The sequence below is a fragment of the Aedes albopictus genome, chromosome 2 (genome assembly GCF_035046485.1).
Source record: "Aedes albopictus strain Foshan chromosome 2, AalbF5, whole genome shotgun sequence".
NCBI lineage: Eukaryota > Metazoa > Arthropoda > Insecta > Diptera > Culicidae > Aedes > Aedes albopictus.
Genome location: NC_085137.1, coordinates 441,619,052 through 441,644,564, shown reverse-complemented (window position 1 = coordinate 441,644,564; position 25,513 = coordinate 441,619,052). Strand labels below are relative to the sequence as shown.

The following is a 25,513-nucleotide window of genomic DNA, read 5'->3' as shown; positions in this document are numbered from 1 at the left end:
ATACAATTGATTAAGTTGCAGGATGCACAACTGTAGGAATCGGCGATCGATGCGTTTCAACATCCGGCGTTTTTCAGCAAACGGCGGTAGCTTACTATCGCTAGAAGCAGGACGAGCGGATAAGTGAGATCAACGAGAGCGATATTATCATCACTATGTAGGATTACTGGACTACACCGGAAATCATCGGACTACTGCTTGTATTTCTCGGAATTATCCGAAGAAAAAAAACGACGAAGAGAAATCGCTCAGTAGGCCGTATGACTAAAGCTGGGTAATTTTTACTCTTTGCAGCAAATGTTTGTGAATCTTCACAGAGTTCTGAGCAAAGAGTATTTACTCAGTTTTATTCATAGAGCCTGATTGTCGTAGACACGCCCGTACGATACTATAAGCCTATAAGGGAAGGAATTGGATACCCCAATAATCTTTACATATGCGTAATCTTTACATATGCTAAAAGCGATGAAGCATGCATGATGAGAGGATGTTATCCCCTACATGTTTTGTACTTGTATCATCATACATTTTGTTGAACCAATCACATTTCGGGCCTTTCAATGCTTCGTCATGCAACATGATTCGCGTGTGAACCAGGGGACTGTTATGGTCTTCTTGTTTTCTTACCCAGCATTAAAACTATGCTGCTCTGTTATAAGATAGGTTGTCAGCTTGAGCCTCACGCTTGAGCCGCAGTTATGCTGGCTACAAAAACATTGCATTGGTGGGATAGGGATGCCAATTCCTTGGTGTGAACCACCAGGCAATGCAACATCGTCCGCCGGATTCGTGCCGGTGTGTGGATGGTATACTTCACGCGTCACGCGTATGCGCACCAGCAGCATTTCTCTTTCATCGCGAAGCTAGCTGGTGGTGATAGCCAGGAAATCGCGAAACCAGTCATCAGCTGAGAGCATAAGCCGCTCGGCCGCGACGATGTGTCTTGGCTCAGTCAGTCTCGTGCAGATCGCCAGTGAATAAGGTGCTACCCCCATATACACAGTGTGTTTCGCGCGTACGCTTCGCTGAAGTATAAGTTCTGCGGTTCTCTCAGTTTTTTTTTTCTACGAAGACGACGGTGCTTTGTTTTGCCATATATTTTTACTTATAAGCCATTGAATTGGCGAACGTGAGAAAATTGTGCCGTAAAATCGATAAGGTGTGCAGCTGTACAGAAGTCGTCTTTTGAAAGGTACTTAAAACAGTTTTGCATAAGTATTCGGGTTTATCGAAGAACAGAGAGTTAGTGTTGGACCGTGTTCTCTCTTGTGAATGTATCAATCCTAGAGGCTTGTCGAGAAAATCGATTTTTTTTCGCAATTTCATGTTGATGAGAGTATGATAGCTGAGTATATTCGAGGTATAGAAAGAAAACGATAAACATTCCTTATACCGTTGATTAATGATTTTTATCAATCGCAGTAGGTCAGAATGAAAGCAATGGGGCGATAGAAAGGTCATGCGATTGCTACGTCGAGGAAGAACAAAGGCATATTGCTAGGGTGGGACAATCTGAGTGTGCAAAGCTTCTTATCAGTGGTGGCGGCTTCAAAGTTGTTTATGTGAATAGCACGTGCTTCTATAGGGTTTTAACGTCACAGTTTTTAACACCATCTGTCGTGAAAGTGTGAATGAACTTGACCATTTGATTCCCTCGGTTTGCTCATACAAACGGAATCTCTTTGCTTCTTGTTCGTCCCTTAATGATACATATGCAGCAGAAAAGAAACTTCCAGTAACTTTTTGAGAAGCGCGTTGTGTAGGTACTCATCGCCGGTTGCATCGCGAGTCCGAATAGCAACGCGAGCAGAAAGTGTATACAAAACATTCATCGAAAAGAGGCATACCTAAATATATACAAGAAAAAAAACGATATCCACTAAAAGCACAGTTGAATGGAAAGTTCCAATGTAGCTTAGCGGTCAATATTTTTTATCGTCGTCAACTCGTGCTCTTGTGGACTCGTTAAAAAGCATTTAAATCGTTCACAGAGAATATACAGCATGTTTGTATAAGTCATAAGCGAGCGAGAATTCGGTGTGCCTGGAGCTAACCAATCGTGAACGTGACAAGCGGTACAACCGGCTTTTTGCGACACATATTTGCACGGATGCAGTTCGCGCAGATACAGGGGATGGCCAAAATGTTTGGGATAGGCAACTTTTTTTCTCCAACAAAAAAATTCAACATGCTGAAACTTTTTAAAGAGTGCATCAAAAAATCTCAAATTTTGACTGTTTGTCAATCTATTATATGTGCATCTATGGTACAAATTTGGGCTCGATTGAATATTTTTTCGCGAAGTAAGAACCGTTCGGGTACAACACTATTATTGAGACAACTAGTTTTTGAACTGTCATATCTCAGAAACCAGTGTACCGAATTGAATGATTTTTTCAATGTTCATCAACAATATACGGATACTTAATACGACGTTATAAAATGTAATATTTTCTCACGGCGAATTAAGTTACACCGGGTTGAATATTTTACCCATATAGAGGAAAATAAGTCAAATTTGCAATACCACACAAAAATTACTAAATGTGCTCTTCCTTCAGTCTTAATAGGCTCTAATATATCTAATTAGAGTTAACTTGAGAACAGAAGTGGAAAATCTTTGGATATCAACACTAAAATTTATTGACATTGATTTAAAAAAAATACATTTTATTGAAAAAAATCTAAAAAATGTCAATCTATGATTACTTTTTTCATCGTTCAAAAAGTACCAATGTTTTAATAGTTTGTGATGTATTTACATGGTGTTAGTGTACGTTCAAAATTTCATTCAATTCGGTTCACTGGTTCCTGAGATATGACAGCTCAAAAATGAGTTGTCTAAAAAATAGTGTTTTACCCAAACGGTTCTAACTTTGTGAAACATTAATCAATCGAGCCCAAATTTGTACCATAGATGCACATATAATAGGTTGACAAACAGTCAAAATTTGAGATTTTTTGATGCACTCTATGAAAAGTTATAGCAAGATGAACTTTTTTGTGAGAGAAAAAAAGTTGCCTATCCCAAACATTTTGGCCATCCCCTGTAGGTCCAGCTGAGCTAAACAAACTATCTGATGGTCGTCATGTTATCTGTTTTGGACTACAAGATTGTAACCAGAACCAGAACTTTATCGGCGTTTAAGATCAGCGTTAGCATAAGCAACATTGAATCAGTTGAAGAAAAGAACACGCCGAGAAAAAGTGATTCGTATATTTTACTTCATACCAACAAAAACTCAGAATCGTTTTTTTTAGTTTATAAGGCAAAAAAGTTGTAGCTATTTAATTTATTTTATGATTATGTAAAATGGTCTATTTTTAACATGTTTTCAGTTCTCTCTCTCTCTCTTCTTGGCGTAACGTCCTCACTGGGACAAAGCCTGCTTCTCAGCTTAGTGGTCTATGAGCACTTCCACAGTTAACTGAGAGCATCCTCTGTCAATGACCATTTTGCATGTGTATATCGTGTGGCAGGCACGAAGATACTCTATGCCCAAGGAAGTCAAGGAAATTTCCTTTACGAAAAGATCCTGGACCGATCGGGAATCGAACTCGTCACCCTCAGCATGGTCGTGCTGAATACCCGTGCGTTTACCGCCTCGGCTATTTTGGCTATATGGCATTTTTATTATGTTCAAGTCAATGAGAAGAAATTTCCATGTCCAATAAGCTGAACTTTTGTGGCATGTCCCGTTTTGATATTCGCATCTAACTAGCTAATTACCATGTGTTAAGTAATCAACTTCTGCCACGGTGCGTCGTCTCCCAATGACAAGAAAAATAATCTAATCCCCCTTCTAGAATTTCCTAAATAATTCCTCCGTGGATTCTTTCAGGAGTTCCTCTTAATATTTTTCCACGGAAGTCAAGTTTTTCTTAAAAGATTCTTCAATGATTTCTCAATTATTCTCTCACATAGCTCTTTCTGAGATTTCTCCAAGGATTTATCTTGGCATTTGTTCAAGCATTCATCACTCTTCTAATCGTTCATTTTAAGATTTCTATAGAAGTTTTTCCTTTAAAAATTCTTCTAAGCATTCCTTGAAGAATTACTGCAACGATTTCTTCGATTTTCTCTTGGATTTTACAGAGATTCATCCTAGAATTTTTCCAAGAAAGTTAAAAAAAAACCATTGGATAATAATTTAATAATTACTTCAATCGAAAAATACTTCTAAAATTTCTCAGAGAATTCTTTAAAATGATATCTATTTATAATCTTTAAAATTCTAGGACTTTTCCCAAAGATTTCTTTAGGAATTTTTGCTAGCATTCCTCTATGAACTCTTCTAAAACTTGCCTAAAACATTCTATTGCGATTTTTAATAGGACTTCTTTAAAATTGTTTCGAGAAATCTTTTGAAAGATGATTCCAAGTTTCCATCAAGCATCTCAGTCAAGATTTACTCCAGAACTTCCTCCAATAAATCGTTCAAAAAATTTCTTTAAGGATGCCTGGTAGGGGCACCGTGTCCTTAATAATCTTACTATCCCAAATTCGGAAATTGCTTCAAGAATTCGTGCGGAAATTTTTCAAAGGATATCTTTTTAAAATCTTTTGAAAATTATCCAAAGATTCTTTCAGAATTTCTTAAAAGATCTTATTAGAAACCCCTGCGAAGGTTTCATCATTGCATTCCTTATTTATTTATTTGATCATTTCTCCAAGGATTCTACCGAAGATTACTTTTGGGATTTTCAGGGCTGGTAGCAAGTCACTTTTTAGTGACTTAGTCACTATTTTTGAGTTGGTCACTAAAAAGTCTCTTTTTTCAAGGTCCGGTCACTAAAGTCACTATTTTCACGAAAAAGTCACTTTTTTCAACTTATTTGGGAAATTGTAAAAATACAGATTTAAAAATATCAAAGTTTTTATTTTCAGTGTTAGGCATATGCCTGCGATTCATTCAACTTTTTGAAATAGAACGAGAAAGCAGTCGCACCCTCTGACAGTGGTAGTATCCCGTTCATTCAAACAGCTCGAACTGATGTATATGCGGCTGTGGTTGAAGCAAACTAGTCATCTCTTTCATTAGCTCATAAGAACGCAGGCCCGTTTACATATGTGATAATAATGCGTGACAATATTCTGTCGGACAATTTATTCCACGCTAGTATTGTTTACATTGCCGCTAAAAATTTAGCTGCTAAATCTGGGACAATAAATTGTCCGACTGTGTTGGTACCGAACTATCGTAATGTAAAAACTTCCCTATCTGCCAATAAAACTGGCGTGATGGCATAATTAGCTGACAATTCGCCTAGCAGACCGTTTACATGATGCTAATTGTGTCGGACAATCTAATATTCTCATTATTGTCCACTAGTTTTAGCACCGAATTCAGAAGCTTCGGATTTTTTCATGCTAATTTTATTGTCTGCTAAAAAGTGTTTACATTGCGCTAAATTGTCGCCAATATTGCTCGAAAATGAACTGTCGCGTAGAATTAGCAAATATGTAAACGGGCCATCGCATCTTTGCACTAGAGCTCAAACAAAGTGCGAACATTTTTGTACACGTCGGTGAGAGTGCAGGCTTATGGCCCGTTTACATATGTGATAATAATGCGTGACAATATTCTGTCGGACAATTTATTCCACGCTAGTATCGTTTACATTGCCGCTAAAAATTTAGCTGCTAAATCTGGGACAATAAATTGTCCGACTGTGTTGGTACCAAACTATCGTAATGTAAACACTTCCCTATCTGCCAATAAAATTGGCATGATGGCATAATTAGCTGACAATTCGTCTAGCAGACCGTTTACATGATGCTAATTGTGACGGACAATCTAATATCCTCATTATTGTCCACTAGTTTTAGCACCGAATTTAGAAGCTTCTGATTTTGTCATGCTAATTTTATTGTCTGCTAAAAAGTGTTTACATTGCGCTAAATTGACGCCAATACTGCTCGAAAATGAACTGTCGCGTAGAATTATCAAATATGTAAACGGGCCATTAATAGCGAGTCGCTATTTATGGCTTGTTTACATATGTGATAATAATGCGTGACAATATTCTGTTGGACAATTTATTCCACGCCAGTATCGTTTACATTGCTGCTAGAAAATTAGCTGCTAAGGGGTGATACTCAAATTATGTCACGCTTAAATCGACCTTTTTCAACCCCCCTCCCCCCTATGTCACACTTTTCGTATGGGACCTCAATATTTTTTGTAAGGGTCGTCACGTGCTGCAAATCCACCCCCTCCCCCCTAAAAGCGTGACGTAATTTGTGTACGACCCCTAGATCTGGGACAATAAATTGTTCGACTGTGTTGGTACCAAACTATCGTAATGTAAACACTTCCCTATCTGCCAATAAAATTGGCATGACGGCATAATTAGCTGACAATTCGTATAGCAGACCGTTTACATGATGCTAATTGTGCCGGACAATCTAATATCCTCATTATTGTCCATTGTTCATTGTCCAGTTTTATGGCCCGTTTACATATGTGATAATAATGCGTGACAATTTTCTGTCGGACAATTTATTCCACGCTAGTATCGTTTACATTGCCGCTAAAAATTTAGCTGCTAAATCTGGGACAATAAATTGTCCGACTGTGTTGGTACCAAACTATCGAAATGTAAACACTTCCCTATCTGCCAATAAAATTGGCATGATGGCATAATTAGCTGACAATTCGTCTAGCAGACCGTTTACATGATGCCAATTGTGTCGGACAATTTAATATCCTCATTATTGTCCACTAGTTTTAGCACCGAATTCAGAAGCTTCTGAATTTGTCATGCTAATTTTATTGTCAGCTAAAAAGTGTTTATATTGCGCTAAATTGGCGCCAATACTGCTCGAAAATGAATTATCGCGCTGAATTAGCAAATATGTAAACGGGCCATTAGCACCGAATTCAGAAGCTTCTGATTCTGTCATGCTAAATTTATTGTCTGCTAAAAAGTGTTTACATTGCGCTAAATTCACGCCAATACTGCTCGAAAATGAACTGTCGCGTAGAATTAGTAAATATGTAAACGGCCCATTAGTGGCTATTTTAAATCTCAAAATAAAATTAACAACTTATGAAATCTACACTAAAAACTCTTGAAATATGAGACATTTTAAATAAATTGAGAATTCTATTACAATTTCGTTGGGTATTCAAAATAACCGTTGTTTTCTTTTTGTTACTCTCCAGAAATTTTCCATGGGGAAGACATAGAGAAATATATCGTGAATTCCATCAAAACTATCTCATAAATTTCTGTTATTTGTGTCCACTAATTTTTTTTTTATTTTGAAAAGGATTCTTGAAATTATATTAGAGAAATTCTTTCTCTAATTTATTAAAAAATGTTTGAGCCTTTGTCTATCTATGTTCCCCAACAAGTTTTCCAAAAGTTTTATAAGAAATTCCGCATTTGCTGCACTGTCACAAAGTATGAGGATTGTAATATTTTTATTTTTTTTTTCTTCACAGCATTTTCTGTAGAAAATTTAGCAAATATCTTTCAAAAATGTTCTCTTTTAATCGGTCTACAAGTACAAAGGAAATACCCGCAACTATGTTCATAGAAAACTATTCAGGAACTTGTTTGATAAACTTTTGTTTGTCTTCTTAAATTCCTCAAATAACATCGCTAAAATTTCTTTATCAACCTGTACATTCGTCAAAACTTTTTCTAAAAACTTAATCATCCAACATTGATGGAAGGGCTACAGGGCTTCTATCGGAACCGGCTAAAGAATCAATATTGGCACATATGCGATTCCCCAGGGTTTTTTGTTTCAATCAAATTCGTCCTACATTGTTTACACACTAATATATTTTTGTGCCAAAAGTCACTATTTAGCCACTGTTTTGCTATCTGTAAGTAACTATTTGATCACTATTTTCGAGAATTTGGTCACTAAAATAACTATTTCGACCATCAGTTGTTGCTACCAGCCCTGGATTTTTCTGGGGATTTAATCAAAGATGCTTTTAAAAATTGCTCCCAAACTTCCTTCAGGAATTTTTCCAAAGATTTCTTTAGTAATTCATGCAATAAATTCTCTTGCGATTCATCCAAAGATTCGTTCAACATCTATTCAAATGTTCTCTTAGAATTTCATAAAATGATCGAGAATCAAGAAATCATTCTATTACCACTCTTGTATGATTTTTTTTTCTGAAGATTCTTACACAAATTCCCCCAAGAAATTCTATAAGAATTCCTCCGGAGGATCCTTTGAGTGTTTTTGCTACTAATGTAGAAATTCTTCCTATAAGCTTTTTTTTAAGGATTCAGGAATTGCTCCAGTAAATACTTCAGAAATTCAAATAAAATAATGTAAGGAGAAATTCTACTGAAATTAATTCAATTAATCCTTTGGTATTCTTCCAAGGTTTTCATCAGGATTTCCTGTAGCGATAACACCAAGGATTTGCCAGGATTTTCTTCACTAAACTTCTAAAAACGATTTCATCAAGCATTTTTTTTTTTCCAAGAAGCCTTTCTTGGATATCTTTTACGGTTCATACCTAAAATCAATTTGATGGGTTTGGTGTTCTAGTTGCTACCACTCCTGATTTTTATGCAGAAGGTTCTGGTTCAATCCATGGACCGTCCCTTTCCACCTACTTTGTATGTTTCTATGTTTTTTTCTCCCTCTTCTCTGCATATAACACTCATGTATGGTAGTTCATAGCCATCGGTAGAATCAGAAACGGGTTGAAAACAGCTGTTTCCCTTTCTTCCAAACTTTCATTGGACAGTTTAAATCTATCAGATGACGCCTACAAGTTATGCAATCAAGCAAACCATGCCGTATCATCTTCAGAATAATAAACATACAATTCTATCACCCTACGCCTGGCATTCACGCACCAATGTGTGAGCCTTCTGCCAAACACATCTCACTAACTTTGTCGAAGACACCATTAACCCTTTGGAGCCGAAGGGGTCATATATGACCCCGGCGATGAAACCGAGCATAACAAACGTGTTCGACACCAGCGAGGTTGCGTCGACAGCGGCGAAAAAAATCGGCTCCAAAAGGTTAAGGGCGAACGGGACGATCGAGGAAATATCCGTCATTGTTCTGTTGCTACTAAAATAGTAAATCTCAGATTTTACTTCATATTATGCAACAAAGAGTTATCATTGTGTATGCTCACTTCACTTGCAGTGCATATGCTGATTGTTTTTCAGCCTATTCTTTGAGATAGAAATTGAAAAAACCATCTTCAAAATCGGGTATCATATTGTTAGAGAGAGAGAGGGAAGATAGGAAAAATAATACGGCGTCCCGTATCACCTTATATGGTTTTAGTTAAATTTCTTGACCTGTTCTAATAATAGATTTTTCATTACGGAGACAAATTTTGCTCATTTGAAACAAGGATATTTATGTTTATTTGGTAAACTGATAAAATGTTTGAAACTTAAATTTTATTTTTTTATACAAACTCAATTACATATTATTTTTCAATACCCATCGAGGACCCCTCGTTCCATTGTCGAGAACATAAACAATGCTCACAAGTTCCAGCTGCAAGATAGAAGAAGATTTTCTACTGCCAAAAAATGTAAAGTTTCCCGAAAAGTTTTCACGGAATTCTGTTTTTTTTTTTGGGGACGAATGTGATCTGCATGATGTTGGCATTGGAAGTGCCACGGGGGAGGTGGGTTTTCCCAGTGAAGGAAAGGAATTTGTAAAATTAATGGGAAAATAAATATTTTCGCAGGCCCGACCTGCCGCAAAAAACAAAAATTGTTGCATTAATTTCTAACATAACCTGTCAGAAACGAATAAAAGATGCATGTTTGTTTCAAACATTAATTGCATTTGCTTTAAATATGACGTTTGATTTGTTTCAAACAGTTGTATTTTTGTGGTCTAATCATTTTTTGTGTGTTTATTATAGAGGCTTTCGTCTAAAAAAATGAAAATTTGTTTTTACCTCAAATATTTTTGATTCTACCATATTTTTTATGCGTGATGTAACTTGAAAGTAAAATTACCAAAAAGCAAAAGTTATCAAAAGTTGCTCCTTATAATATGTAACAACTTTGCAGAACGATCGTGTTTTTTGCGATTTCACCCACTACTGTGCAATGACCTGCAACCTAAGGTGGCTGGTGTCATCATTGTCTCCTAAGAATAGAAGGTCACCAATACTCACACACTGAAGATGCCTGCTAGTCCTCGGCAGATATCTCATCTGTTCCTTGGGTGAGGTTAGTTGGTCTGGCGATACTAGAGTAGCATCTACGGGCGATCAATCAAGCTCAAAATCAGTTTTATAGAGATTTTTCAATATCACCTTTTAACAGCTGGGTAATTTCTTGATAGCTCCACCCAGTTCAAAATCCGGGGAGGGATGATTCAACAAATCACTTCCACACAAACTTCAAACTAAATTTTAAATAGGTTTCCGGGCACCAAAATCTAAAAAAAAGGATTTAGGCACAGTTTGGCATACAGATCCACAATACGGAATTATCTCAAAATCGCTAAGTAAGCCAATTTTGGGAAAGTTTAGACCCCTTGAGAGACTACTTATCTTGAGAAACAGGCTTCAAATTTTGACACGATCTTTATTTTTTCTAGTTAAAATGATCATTTTTCAATGAAGAACTGTTAACATTCCAAGATTTCGCAAAATAAGGGTCGGCCTGTATTACTTCTGCTTCTTCTTTATGGATTATGGAACTTAAACCTGCCTCTCTTCAACTTTGTGTTCTTTGAGCATTTCCACATTATTAACTGTTATTTTGAAGGGCTATTTTTGCCTTTTCATGCAATGGAAATTTTTAGGCAAGTACAATGATGCACTATGCTCAGAGAAGTCGAGAAAAGTTTTCGACTGGAACGGGAACTGATCCGACTACCTACGGATTGACGACCTTATCCACAAGGCTAACTGATGACCCCAGTTCACCTATATTACATTCAACATGAACTCCAAAGGCCTGGCTAAACGTTCTTTGTTGCGATGCAGTGAAATTCATACCGCCGTTGTTTGCAAAAAAAAAAACAAGTGTAAGCTAAAAAAGACAAACGACATGAACGATCCAAGAAAAAAAAAGAACAATTCATCGCTTCTTGTTGCCGGCCGATCGCGAAACTGAAGGCCTGTGGGTAGTGGCGGAGGCTGATGCGCTGGATGGACCGGTCCAAAGCAATTAAGTTAATTGGCTGTTAACTGGAGTGAGGCACGCAAACGAATCAGCTGGGCTCACTCAGAGTGAGTAGTTTAACTTTCCTGAAATTGGTGGTGATTTCAATGGTTATATTGAGGCACATATTGAAGTGTATGAGCACTTTGATTGAAATAACGAGATGCAAAAATCGGAAAAATCACAACCAAGATTATATTTTTTTTATTGTAGGGTCGATAAATAAATATAATTATTTAATGTCTTACTGGCCTTTTCTTTTTTACATCCTGACTTACGCGTTTATTTGCCTTTCGGAAGCAGAACTTACATTTTGAGTGCGTTTGTTGGGAATAGGGTTCGATCCCAGGCCCTTAGGGTGCTGCTATAAACTTGGTTTTCCCTCCTTGACCCTTTTTTATTCTTCAATTACCTAATTTACAGATCTTTTTTGTCCACTAGGACACTGCGTGACCGATTCCAATTGGCAGCTGCACTTACACTTTGTACAGCGCCTAAATGTAGTCTTTTCTAATTCTACTATACCGAACTTATTGCCTTTGCGCTGCTGTCGCTTTTCTACCCTGTCCATGGTAGAATCACAGAGAACAGACGTCTATCTTCGCTTTCTGCCTTGTGTAAAACTTTGTAACGGTCATTTCAGAGCAACTGACGAAAAATTGCAAGTGCCGGGGCTGAGATCGAACCCATTCCCATCCACTTACGATGTGAACGTGTAGCCACTACGCCACGGGCCCGGCCTGTCTATACAAAATTGACTATTTCCAAGGGTTGCCAAACTACTCCAATTTACCAAAACACTAAATCAGCACATTTTCAGACACAAAAAAATGAGCAAAAATATTTTTTTAATTTCGGAAAAAATTGCTTTCTCAGTCTTGGACTATTCAAAACGGTGAGTTTTGCTTTGCCCGACGTTTCGGCTCTTTTATTGGGCCTGTTTCAAGGGGATACTATAACTATAGAACATTTTAAAAACGACTATTCGCACTACATATTTGAATAGTCTAAGACTGAGAAAGCCAATTTTTCCGGAAGTAACAAATTTTCAGTCGCACTCACCCAGCATAATTTTTAATAGTTTCATGAAAGTGACCTACTAGTACAATGATTACATCCGTCGAAATGTCTAGTATGAGAATGGAAGCACCACAGATAAACAGACGTATACGTCTATAGCTATAGCTTTCTAATAATTTGTATCGTACACCGTATTAACGGTTTATTTAAAAATTTGATAGTTGGCAAACTGTCCATCCGTGGCGCTCGCATTGGTTTTGTTCAAGTATTATGTTTGCTCACTACCGTCACCTAGCTCATAGTTTTCCAAACTTAGTCATTTTAGCATTTGGCGAATATGTTTCCGTTACTAGGATTTGAATCGAGAAAAGTTGGAAATGTTACCTCTTTTGGTTTGTGGAAACACAAGATAGGTACGGTTCCTTTATATGTCTCCGGAAACTATAGCCTTTCATCGCCGGTGCACCTGACTCGAATACAACAGAAGGCTTCAAAATCAGTTCCGATATCAATGAATAACGTCTGCTCCACATGGAGGGAATTCCCCTTCTGATTTATCTTGGTGTAGAAAGAAAAAATATGTGTAAAATGCGCCTTTGTAGACAACAAATATACTATATAGAATGTGGTTACAAGTCTGTACATTACAATTGTCTGAAACATAAAAAAAGAAATTATCAGTAAATAGAAAGTGTGGTATCATTTTGCCGCCTTTTATTGTAATCCTCGCACCTAGAGACAATGCACTACAAAGTACACAGCGAAACCAGTTAAAACCTGAAATGCAAATGCATGAAAGCAAATGTGATAATGTCGCTGATGAATAACAACGACCCGTTCGATGTACGCTGCTATGTGGCCTTCGGATAATATTGTCTGGAAGATAAAATATAGCTGCACCACATACCTATAGGTTCACGTAGTGACATGCAATCAATTTCAGCTGGAGAAGCGCGCACGTGAGATTTGCACAACCACGTGCTTTGTATCAATCGCCGGGAACGCTCTGGCTATAGTTGTCGCAAACGATGCCTCATCTGCCTATGATGATACATCATCAAGGCAATTGAGGATGGCGGTCATTTGTCATGCGAGATTTGATTTGGCAAATAGTACTGTAAAACCAGCTGAGATGAGATTACAACTTGTTTAAAGTTGTAGCAGCTTTGAACATATTTAAACACATATTAAAAAAATTTGAGAACATATTCATCGAGGATAATCGTAATCCAATTACACAGCGTAACAAAAATTACCTTTTGGTCTGTCTCAAGAGCAAACTTATGTGTCTCTGACAGATTTTGGACCGCTGAATCCGAATCCGGGCTCAGTTTTTTTCCAGCACGTCACAAATTTGAGCTATACTCTAATTTATAGGGCAAAATATGCGATTTTGGGCTTTTTTGACTGCCAGCCATTAAGCATCGAAATATTTTTTTGAAGTTATCAATAGGTAAATTGGTCAATTACCATGCAAATTAACGACTCATGCAGAATATTTCATTTAACCAAATCAAATTTGATAGATTTAAGCATTTTATGTCAGTATGCAAACTTGCATGCAACTTTTGGAAGGTAACTTGTATGGAAAATATCGTACCTATCATAAATCGCTTAAAACTATCAAATTCGATTTGATAAAACGAAATATTTTGCATGAGTCGTTAATTTAGATGTTAATTGACCAATTTACCTTTTGATTGCCTAAAAAAATATTTCCATGCTTAATGGCTGGCAGTCAAAAAAGCCCAAAATCGCATATTTTGCCGTATAAATTGAGGTATAGCTCAAAGTTCTGACGTGTTGGAGCAAATCTGAGCCCAGATTCGGATTCAGCGGCCCAAAATCTGTCAGAGACACATAAGTTTGCTCTTGAGACAAAAAAATGTTGCGCTGTGTTATCTGTATTCAATAGACAAAGTTGGAAACTTCTGGACGTTTTGGATAACCCCGATATCTATATTACAGCTTACCGGCCCATATAGCCGAGGCGGTAAACGCACGGGTATTCAGCATGACCATGCTGAGGGTGACGGGTTCGATTCCCGGTCGGTCCAGGATCTTTTCGTAAAGGAAATTTCCTTGACTTCCTTGGGCATAGAGTATCTTCGTGCCTGCCACACGATATACACATGCAAAATGGTCATTGGCAGAGGAAGCTCTCAGTTAAAAACTGTGGAAGTGCTCATAGAACACTAAGCTGAGAAGCAGGCTTTGTCCCAGTGAGGACGTTACGCCAAGAAGAGGAGAGGAAGTCTCCCCAGGGATCAAGTCTCTTCTGTCTCCCCTACCATTAGGGCCCGTTCATAAACTACGTAGAGTCTTGAAGGACGGGGGAGGTGATGTTTGGCTAAAATCTACGCTCTATACGAATTCCAAAAAAAATATTTGTAATTGTACTGCGATATTGTGAAATTTTTAAATCGTAATCAAATACCACTCAAACCAATAATTTCTATGGTATTAGGGGCAAACAGATGAAACACTTACAAAATTACCATTTCATTTATCTCAGGGTATTGATTACTTCGAGAGTTGGTGTCTTGGATAGTTTAGGGTAGGAAATCAAACTTTGAACTAGTCAAATTGTAATCTTAATTTGAACCATTTCAAAATTCATTAAAACGACGTACTTTTCAGGCAAATATTGTCCCGAAAAAGATGTGTAACAGCTTTCCGTAATATAGCCTGATAACATGGACTTTAAAAGCATTGAAAAAAGCGTTTGTGTCATGGAAAACAGGCAATTGAAAAATCACTGTGATTTCACCCATTTCCCCCAAGAGAAAGCACATTTTCGGTGCACTCGTACAGCTCATGCATTGAATCACACGCAATATGTGAACACGTCAAATGAAAGCTTATTTATCGTAGAATCGACCAACCGAATAATTTTTCGCATTATTTCTCATAAAATTATCAAATTTAAGTGATTCTTACTTGGAGAATGTTATCTTAAGTTGAACCATTTGTAATCTAAATTTGAACTAGTAAACGGGGGTGAGCTTCTAGTGTTGGCCTGTAGATTGCGCTAGTGGTTGCTTTGTTTACTCTTGGGGGATGGAAAAATCCAAATTTAGTTTCCAAATTCCTAAAGAATTTCGAACATTCTGAGTTGAGATTCCACTGCCTAATGAAAAATAGGTATGAGAATTAGCAGATTCATGTGATTTTTCATTGTTTAGCATGGAATTGGCTGTTTTGTGAGTTGCTCGAGCTGCTGCCGCCAGTAGTTCAAATTAAGATTAAAATTGGTTCAAATTATGATTACGATGGTTCAAATTAAGATTAAAATCATTGTTGATGAAAAATCGAATTTTTCAATGAAATTCGGTACAAATAAAAACTTTTTACCATTTAACAGAAAGCTTATACCCGTGGCTTTCATGTATATACGATTTTGCCGTAGTAAATTATTTCCATGTGGGAGAAAAAATCACTTAAAATTTGCACTGCTTCAGAAAGCCGCAATTTGGTTCAAATTTTGATTACCTACCCTATTTGAAAGTTTCACCAACAGGCGGCGCTAGAGAACTTATTTTTTTTTAAAAGTTCATACATCTCAGGATCCCAATTACTTAAAAATACGATTTATTCGGCAAAGTTGTTTGGTAAGTAAAGGACTTGCAGTTGATTCACCATCAGATGCGAGATTTCGCCACTAGAAGACGCTAGTTTCCATTTTGCAAAAGCAGGCAAGCGATTAGAATTTCTTAAAAAGTACTCTGCAAGCTGGAACTTTTTTCACTTTGGACATATTGTATTCAAATCAAATGGTAATCAAAGACCAATAAATGTTCAAAATTTCATTTGAATTGATTCTTTACGTCCTAAGATATAATGGCTAATAGAACAACAGTCAAAAGATATGTATTCTGCATAAAGCGCTCCATCTTTGTGTAGAGCTAACCAATCAAGTCGAAGTTTGTAGCAATTACAGATAACAAGATAAGAAACTATCAGGTAAAATTTGAGAATTTTGGATACATATTTTAAAAAGTTTCGGCTTGTTGAATGTGTTTTGGATAATTAATAAAATTGGTATGTTATGAGGAGGCGAACCAACTCTCAAGCTCAGAACCTCTTAAATAAAAACAAAAAAAAATGGTATGCTTTTAAAAATTTGCAACTACCGCCACTGTATGGCAGAAATTGAAACCATATGGCTATTAAACTGAAAGTCCTTGATCTACCAACCAACTTTTATCCTAAAAGAGATACCTGGGGTCCATTAGACCCCAGGCGCCTTTCAGCTTGTCTTTGATGGAACACACTCAGCGAGGTGACGAAACTGAGGCCATGAAGGTATCCCAGAGTTAATAAAGCAACAATTTTTCCAATTCATCACGATCCTGAGATAAATAAAACTTAAAATGTGTATGCCCTCTAGCGCCTCCTAGTGGAATGATTTGAAATCATACGGCCCATCAATTTGAAGTTCTTCACCAGCCAAACAATTTTGTCGAGGACACCAACTGTCTAAATAATTAGGATCTTGAAATATATGGGATGGAAATTACGTCAGTGTTACATTTGTTTTCGACATAACAAGAATCTCCGACAAACAGACGTAACACCTCCGAAATTGAAACTCATGTATCTCAGGAATATAATTACTAAGAGTGTTGATGTCTTTGCGAAAATTGTGTAGCTATAAGATATGCGATACTGACACTGGGCTACGCTAAATAAAAGTTTACAATAGTTTACAAACGATTACAACTTTTCAAAAAGTTTACAACAAGTTTTGACTAGTTGAGAAACTAGCAGTCAAAATTTGAACATTTTTGGACACTTTTATAAAAAGTTACAACATGTTGAATATCACAGCGCAACCTTTTTTTTTGTCCCAAGAGCAAACTTATGTATGTCTCTGACAGATTTTGGATCGCTGAATCCGAATCTGGGTTTAGATTTGCTCCAGCACGTTACATTTGTGAGTTATACCTCAAATTATAGGGCAAAATATGCGATTTTTGGCTTTTTTGATTGCATACTATTAAGCATGGAAATATTTGTTTTAAACAATCGACCTAAAATCTGTCGAAATTTCAACTATTACTGGTCAGGTAGAAACTTGAACCAAACGGCTTATAACTGAAGATTTTTGACAAGCTAAACCAGCGGTTTTCAGATCGTGCACCGCGGTGCACCGCGAAGCCTTGACAAGTGCACCGCAGCAGCAAAATTCTGCTTTCAATGCTATGAATGTTCACAGCATCAAACAACCTACAAGGAATACGTATCTTCAAGAATTTCGCTTTAAGGACAGACTTGTTAGAATCCCAACATGGCCGCCACAATGGCCGACTTTGGCACCTACTCACGATTTCGAGGGCACAAATCTCTTTGTAAACAAAACCAGCGCACCTGATCTTTTTATTTTAGACTTATTACAAGTGAGCAAGAATAGAATAATAGAATACTTTGTTGTGTGAAGCTTGCTTCTTGAGATTTGTGCGTTTGAAGTTTTGATGCACTATTAAAGCGGGATGTTAAGAAGTTTGTCCTTAAATCTTGGAAGTAATCCAACTATAGTGATACTGCCTACCCCCGTTGGTTTGAACGACACCTGCATACCATGCATACCAACTAATAGCCCTGTGGGCATCAAAAAACACTTTGCTGGTAGCATTTTTTGCTGTTTTGATTTGTTTCGGCGTTCCGTTTCACCCCGTTTTATGAGCAGAATGGCGTTTGAACCACTTTTAGTTTGAACGATGTGCAGAGCGGGTGTCTAAGTAAAAAGTGTTTAGTTTGGAATCAAACCAACGGGGGTAGACGGTATTGCATAGGACTTGAGAAGGAATCTATCAATGATTTCAATCAGTTATTCGGGAATTCTATTAAAATGATGGTTTCAAATGAATCTTCTTCGGAACTCGTGATTTAGCCAGAACCCTTGAAGACATTTACTAAATACCTTACCAGAAATATGCAAAAGTTCTGAAAGTAAAGCTTCCAAGGGTCTTGTAGGGGATCTGGCATAGATTTTTTTCTGAAATCGGGAAATATTAGTGGAAAAACGAAAGTAATCATACAGAGTCCAAGCAGGGGTACGTCGATATTTTAAGAGCCTGCCAAAAACTTTTTAATGGAGCAAGAATTTCACAATGAGCCTGTTCAGTAGGCTATTGCTTGTTTTACAAAAACTGGATAATTTAAAAGTCGTTATTGGAAAATGGTCGTGCAAAATTTAAAATTCGTGTTTTACGGCTATGTGCTTCCTCAAGGGGCCTAAAGTTCTGAAAAATTATATGGGATAAAAACAAACATGAAACCGATTAGGACCCTAAAGGGCCAAAAATGTTTTTAGAATTTCGATATCACTACCCGTTTCTGAGTTATTGACAAAAAAAAACTATCGAAAAATCAGCATTATTGATATTTTCTTCAGATCCCGAAGGAAACTTTCCCTATTTTGCTCAATAACTTAAAAACGAGTGGAGATATCGTAATTCTTAGCACATTTTTGGCCTCTTAGGGTCCTAAAATTTTTCACAACTTTAGGTCCCATGAGGGACCGCTTAGCCTTGAGATACGGACTTCAATTTTTTTCTAAAACGATCATTTTCCAACGACAAAATTTACCCATTTTAATTTTTTGCAAAATAAGGGACGCCCTACTGTTCAGGACCTCACACGAAAATTAAAAAAAAAATCCTCAGTAAGAAAACATTCTATGTCGAACAACTGTGTCACTCAAACGAAACTCCGATATGTAATAAAAACAAAATTCAAGGTAATGTCATTATCACATCTATGTGTGAAAAACTTTTTAAAAAATGAGTGCATGCATCTGAGAGTCGCTTTCAAAAATATGACAACTTTTTTAACAAACTCGATATTGCACTTTAGACCAGGGATGGCAAAAATACTTTTTTCTCTTTTCCGTTCATCGATACTGGCAGTAAAATAAAAACAAAACAACGGCTGCACCAATACCATCAGACGCCGCGCCGACGGCAGTCAAACAGACGCTTGATGGTTTTCGCTTCCCCACGAAAACATTTATGAGCAGTTATGCTGAGGCGGGTGATTGCGAAAAATGTCAAATATCTTCAATTGCTAATAACTCACTTGTTTTAATAATTAATTTAAATCGATTTGCACAAATAGCTAGAGCACACTCCTAGCTTTATGATGCATGTAAAGAAGTTTGTCTGGAAGCGGTTTGAAACGCAGAAAAATGCGAAAACGGGAGAGACAGAAATTTTTGTCGTCGTTGTGCTCGAGTACTGGCGCTCTCGCGCTTGGAAACCGTTTCGAGGAAGAAGGCTGCAGGAAAAAAAAATGTTATGACATTTATTTTTCGAACAGTTTGAGTTTGGCTGGGCCTATGATGTTCGTGTGGAAAAATGTCAAATGTACAGCCGGTAACCGTTTTTTTCCAGTACATTTCTCATCCCTGCTTTAGACAAAAATGACCAGGTGCACCGCGTAGAGATTTATTTCCAAAAAGTGCACCACGAACCCAAAGGTCTGAAAACCCCTGCTTGTAAGTCTTTGACTTATCAAACAACTTTGTCAAAGACACTCTCTAAGTAATTAAGACCCTGAAATATATAAGATGGATTTTTTTGTCAGAGTTAGGTCTATTTGTCTCTGACATCACAGAAGCTGATGCCCATAAGTGATATACAGATCCTCTGGTATGCCTTTGGTTTAATAAATGCTCGCACATCTTCAAGCGTTTTTACTTGAATCAATGACATTGCATAAATTGTTGAAGAAATGTTATTTTCAACGGCGTGATGAGTTTTATGCTGGGAAATCTAAATATCTGGCGGTGTGAAGTAATGCATATGAACGGTTTAGTCTTTGGGACAAAATAAGGTCAATATGGTACTAGGCCGAAGAAGGGTACCAAATGGGCGACAAATACACATTTTATACAAGTTTTTCTTACGAAAACTTAATTTTGAATAGGTCAAGTATATCGGAAATTTTATAAGAAACTAGCTGTCCCGGCAAACTTTGTCTTGCCAGGTTGAAGTGGTTTGACAACTGTGGAGGTCATTTTAGCACAGCACTCTAGATTGGTTTCATTTCGATCCAGTTGAATTTCTTCTCGATTCATGAAAAATCATTACTTTCACAGTTGTTCTCCTTTTTAGTTGATTTTCGTAACTTTTTATTACATATAAACACAGCCACCACGAATACGAATCGAACCGTGCAAGAGTCATCCCGATCGGTTCGGCCGTTCGTGACTTTTGTTGCCTCAAAGGAACTTCAAACTCATTTTTATTTTATAAGAAATCTGAATATGACAAAATATTTTGAGGTTTACAATCGTTTTCATGAGTGGAACATCTGACTACGAATGCGTCGAAGCGTTGTAACGTCACGATAGAATATGCCAATAATTATATTATTATATATTATAATCGCTGGAGAAAGATTAAAAATGTTGATCAATGGTACTCCGGTTTACGGTAGATATTGAAGTTTATGAAAAAAACATCATTAGGTAAGTATTTCCTGGTCATTTTATAAAGGCAGTTCCAAAACTTATTTCAGTATGTTTATTGATAAAATTTTTTATGGAAATGTCCTGTGGAGTTTTAGAGTGTCCATATTCTTATGATTCCGAAGAAATTTTAGTATTCTAGAGTTTATAGACTAAAGGTTACGATTTACCCTTCAACGGTTTTAATTTTTTTCCTTTTTAATCTTTTTTTCCTTTTTATTAAATTCTCGGATACTTATTCAAAACGACGTATCAACATAGGATTTGCCTGTATTGTACGTCGTTTTGAAAAAGTATCCGAGAATTATTTTAATCTTTTTCCTTTTTTATTGAACCACAGAAGTAAATCATACCTTAACGCAAACCAAGGAAGTTCCATACCGAGCTTGAAGCGATTTACTTAACATGAAGAACTACCCAGACCAGCCAGCACTCGAGCACGAATCCAGTTTCGTTATATGGACAGCTGCTGGGGTTGCATAACCACCGGTGACGGCCACGCGACCGGTGGAAACCGCTTCCATCCGGGTTCTTTCTTCAGAAAGTCGTTCGCTTCAGCCTTAATCAATAAGCTAAGAGCTCCCCCGAAGTAAAATTAGAGAACAACTTGGTGGCGGAATACACACCGACATGACACGATTTTTTTTTCGGAGAAATAATGATTTCGTGCGTTTGTGAAAACAACCTTCGCCAAATTCCCGATTTGTACACACATTTTGGTGTATCCGATCGACACCAAATACAGTAAGGCGCAGTGTGGTGTGGCGTGATGTGAATGCGACCCGGAAAATTGGATTTTCACAAGGTTTTCTTTGCTTTCCCCCAAGGAGACGGCAACCTATTTTTTCACTATGGAGTTTGACAGGTTGGATTGTGCCTCCTTACGTGGAGCATAAATTTATGCTCCAGCTAAAATATTCACCAACACAGTCGTGAAAATTGAATGTTTACCTTTTTACGAGGGATATCGGTGCAAAACGCCCACATCACATCAGATCTGATAAAAGTGTTGATCATGAAAAAACTGCATTATTTGATAATTTTTAATTTGAGAGTGTCGATGTTTAAGTAAAGTTCCTACAGAGAGTGATAATTGTTTGTGAAAAGTCACACAATGCCTCTTTTTGCAAACTTTCTTCGCCAAAGTGCGTTTTTCCTTACTTTCTCCAGCTGCTGTATTGATTGAATGTTGGTATTAGTGTGATTTGCTTGCGCAAGATAAGCGGCAACAAAATCAGATCACCGTAGCATCCCCGTGCTTTCCCCGCTTCACGACGGTCGACCCCATCGTTGTTCGTTATTCTCGAGCTCGAGACATTTTTGAGCACGCTTCAAGGTGCCTAGGTGCCTATACGTTGCATTTCGATATTAATTATTTTTACACTGGATCCCACGCAGCGTTGCAATGAATGGGAGGAACGTACTAAAGGTATCGTGTTGGTTATGTCTGAGGTTTACGCAAATACATTCGTCTTCAAGAAACTCGTTTGCATATCCTACTAAAACAAAAGGTGCAGCTAAAAGCAATAAGGAAGTTGTGTGCATCTGGAGGCACTGAATTTTCATAATTTTTCACTTCTTGGTGCCCCATTGTTGCACATGGTTGCGTGTTTCTTTAACATTACGAAGAGTGTAGTTTAAATCATGGAGTCTAAGCTTTGCTTGACTGTCGATCCATGAACTTTTAGTAATGGAGATTTCTTTGACTTTCTTGGGTATAGAGTATCTTCATGCCTGTCACAATACACATGCAAAATGGTCATTAACAGAGGAAGCTCTCCATTATGATCCTAATTCACATAGGACATTTTTCCTTTATGCCTATTTAGTTAAAAAAGTAGCTTACTCAATGTCAGTGACGTGCAGCTGGATGGAGATTTTCAAAGTATGCTTGTTTGTTTGATTCAAACACCACCGGCAGTGCGCTGATGGTGCCAATTGATTCCAGTTTGAACCGCAAAGTTCGGGTGTTGATGAATCGCATCGATTATAACTGGGTGGTTGACGATGAAAGTATCCCATACCTATCAACGGGTACATAAACACAAATGGTTTCAATTTACAAGATCTTCAATGTTTATTTCGAACGACGACGGAAATTATTGTTTTCATTAGGTTCCAGGAAGTATTACGTGGTGTTCATTAGCTCTGCACAATTGATTCAGGAGGCAACAACTGATTCGTTTTTATCGGCATCAATCAAGATTCAAGAATTCATTCAACGGCTGTATCTCGTTGATTGAATGGTGTCGACGAACATGCGGATATGTCGTTACCACACGGTCGTAACGTACTTGCTACTGTTGGTGATAATAGATTGGGTCATGCACTGTAATCAATATCGATCAATGGAAGTGTAATTTTTAATATCGGTAGATGAGATGGTGTACGTAAGGGGCTGTCCATTAATTACGTAAGGGATTTTTTGCGATTTTCTGACAACCCCTCCCCCCCTTGTAAGATTTTTTGTATGAGAACCCAAACAATTTTGTATGTCGCGTAAGATTTCTCAGACCCCCCCCCCTCCCCTAATAAACCCTTACGTAATTAATGGACAGCCCCTTAAGTGTAGTGTACGCAAATTCGTGATTTGAGATGGTGAGGTACTGTCGAGGACACTGCCTAATTACAAAACCGACTACCGTAAATCGAGGTATCTTTGATAATGCTGGTCACTTTGAGAATGTCTTATATCTTATCTTCTAATTTTGATTCTATCAGTCTCTCAATCAGAAGGCATACGTGGATCAAAACTATGTTGGAAATGCTTTGAAATTTATGTGAACAACAGAAGCACGTGTTTGATGAATAAATTGATATTTAAATTACGAAAAAAATCCACGTGCTCCGGTGGTGAGAATCGGACTCACGACTCCCAATTCGATAAAAGGGTGCCTTTATTCATTCTACTATTAAGCCACTTGACCGCATCGTCGTCCCACGAAGCCGTAGAACTTTCAGTTAAGTTATATAATTTGTTAATATTTTTCATCAATCTGCTCTTCAACTACTGTATTAATGGACCGCCAAAGTGATCCGACGTGAGAGTTGTGAAAAAAGTTATACTGGGCAATTGTATCCAAAAATTGAGATTTTATTACATGCTAAATGTTAAGCACCACCAGACGGTCTGTATGTAATTTATATTTTTCGGCACATCCAAGCTTATATTTTAACCCTCTAATACCCAATCCCGCCTTTAGACGGGGTATTGTTTGAGCATTTTTGTAATTTTTGTTTCGTGGACAATCAACATTTTTTATATTTTTGGCTGACATTTAGGACTGTTCTGTATATCTCAAAATGGTTTTTGGTGTCTTTTAAAGCGTATTTATTTTTTTTTAAATCATTTAAAAACTTATGTTTTAGTCACCTTTCGGAAGTCATTGTTTATTTTGTATTGAATCGTTACAAATCACATATTTTAAATTTTTCCCAAATCACTCTATCATAGTAAAATAGTTTAACCCTTTGGAGACGGAATTTTCACCTTTCTGGATGCAACCTCGCTGGTCTAGAACACATTTGTAATGGTCGCTTTTCTCGGCTGGGCACATATGACCCATCCGTCCCCAAAGGGTTAAGGGAGTCGAATATACTCTAAAATTATTTTCCTTAAAACTATACAAAAAATAAAATTTTCCATGAAAAAAAAATTAAAATATTAATATTTCAACAATAGTCATAAAATCTTAAAATGTTTTCGTCTCAAATAATGCGCATCCCGAAAAGGCTTCCAAGAAAAATATAAAAGTGGGGGGGTGTTCAAAAATAAAATTTAGAAAAATCAAAAACCGAAATTTACAAAATCTAGAATTAAAAAGAATCATCTTCCAAAACATGCTTAAATCGATTTTAGATGACGAAAAATGATATTTAGATCAAAATAAAAAATTTGGGTATTAGAGGGTTAACATCATCGGTTATATTGTTTAACCGATTGTTTGTTGTTTGTCATGTTTTCACCCCAAAGATTAGAATCTGTGATAAATGTGTGATATTTTTTATTCTTCAACCATTTAACCTAATTCACTAATTCACAGCTTTTTTTGTCCACTAGGGCACTGCGTGAGCGATTCCAATTGGCAGCTGCACTAACACTTTGTACAGCGCCTAAATGTATTCTATTCTATTTCTACTATATCGAGCTGGTGCCTTTGCGCTGCTGTCACTGTTTTACCTTGCCCATGGTAGAATGATGAGCACGAGGATGTTGATGTGTGGCTGTTGTTCCTTCTTGTTCAAATATTACGTAACTCTAAGAGTAGAGGGAGGGGGTCTAGCGCTGTGTTACGCTTCATACAAAATTCCAAAGTTTCCCATACAAAAGTTGTTACGTGGGAGAGGGAGGGGGTCTAAAGTTGTCAAATGTTGCGTTACGTAATAAATATTTGAATGAACCCATAGCAACTGACGAAAAATGGCAAGTGCCGGGCTGGGATCGAACCCATGACCATTCACTTATGAAGTGAACGTGTAGCCACTACGCCACGAATGTGTGACTTATAATGTGTTTTCAGAGCGCAATCAATTGAAAATGTGATTTTTGTGACCAAATTCAAGATCATCAAAAAAAAAGCTAATCGATCTTCCAGTTGCCATGGATAACTGCGCTGTTCGTTTTAAAAATATAAAACTAGAGTTACTCGTTACTGTTACACAGATCAATGTTGAAAAAAAACTGCTGATAAACTATCAAAGTTACCCCATTTTAGGGTACCTCGACGTCTAGACTCTTGATAGTAAAAGCCCATAGTAGCTTATCACATCATAAGATTGTAAATGTTTGCAACCTGATAGCGGTGCGGAACACCCACAATAGTATTTATAAGGACTGTATCGGAAATTAACTATAAACGTTCACAATTGCCTGAAAAATAATCT

The 25,513-nt window shown here is 37.2% G+C and overlaps 1 protein-coding gene across 2 annotated transcripts in view; it reads left to right on the top strand.

Moving 5' to 3' along the window:
* The first annotated feature begins 912 nt into the window (after positions 1-912).
* Positions 913-25,513, top strand: part of LOC109420256 (monocarboxylate transporter 9) — a 53,452-nt gene continuing 28,851 nt past the window's right edge. The window contains exon 1 of one of the 2 annotated variants that reach the window (XM_029869911.2): positions 913-1,192. The gene's annotated coding sequence lies outside the window, so the exon portion shown is untranslated. The remainder of the gene's footprint in view (positions 1,193-25,513) is intronic. The other variant, XM_029869913.2, reaches the window with a different exon arrangement.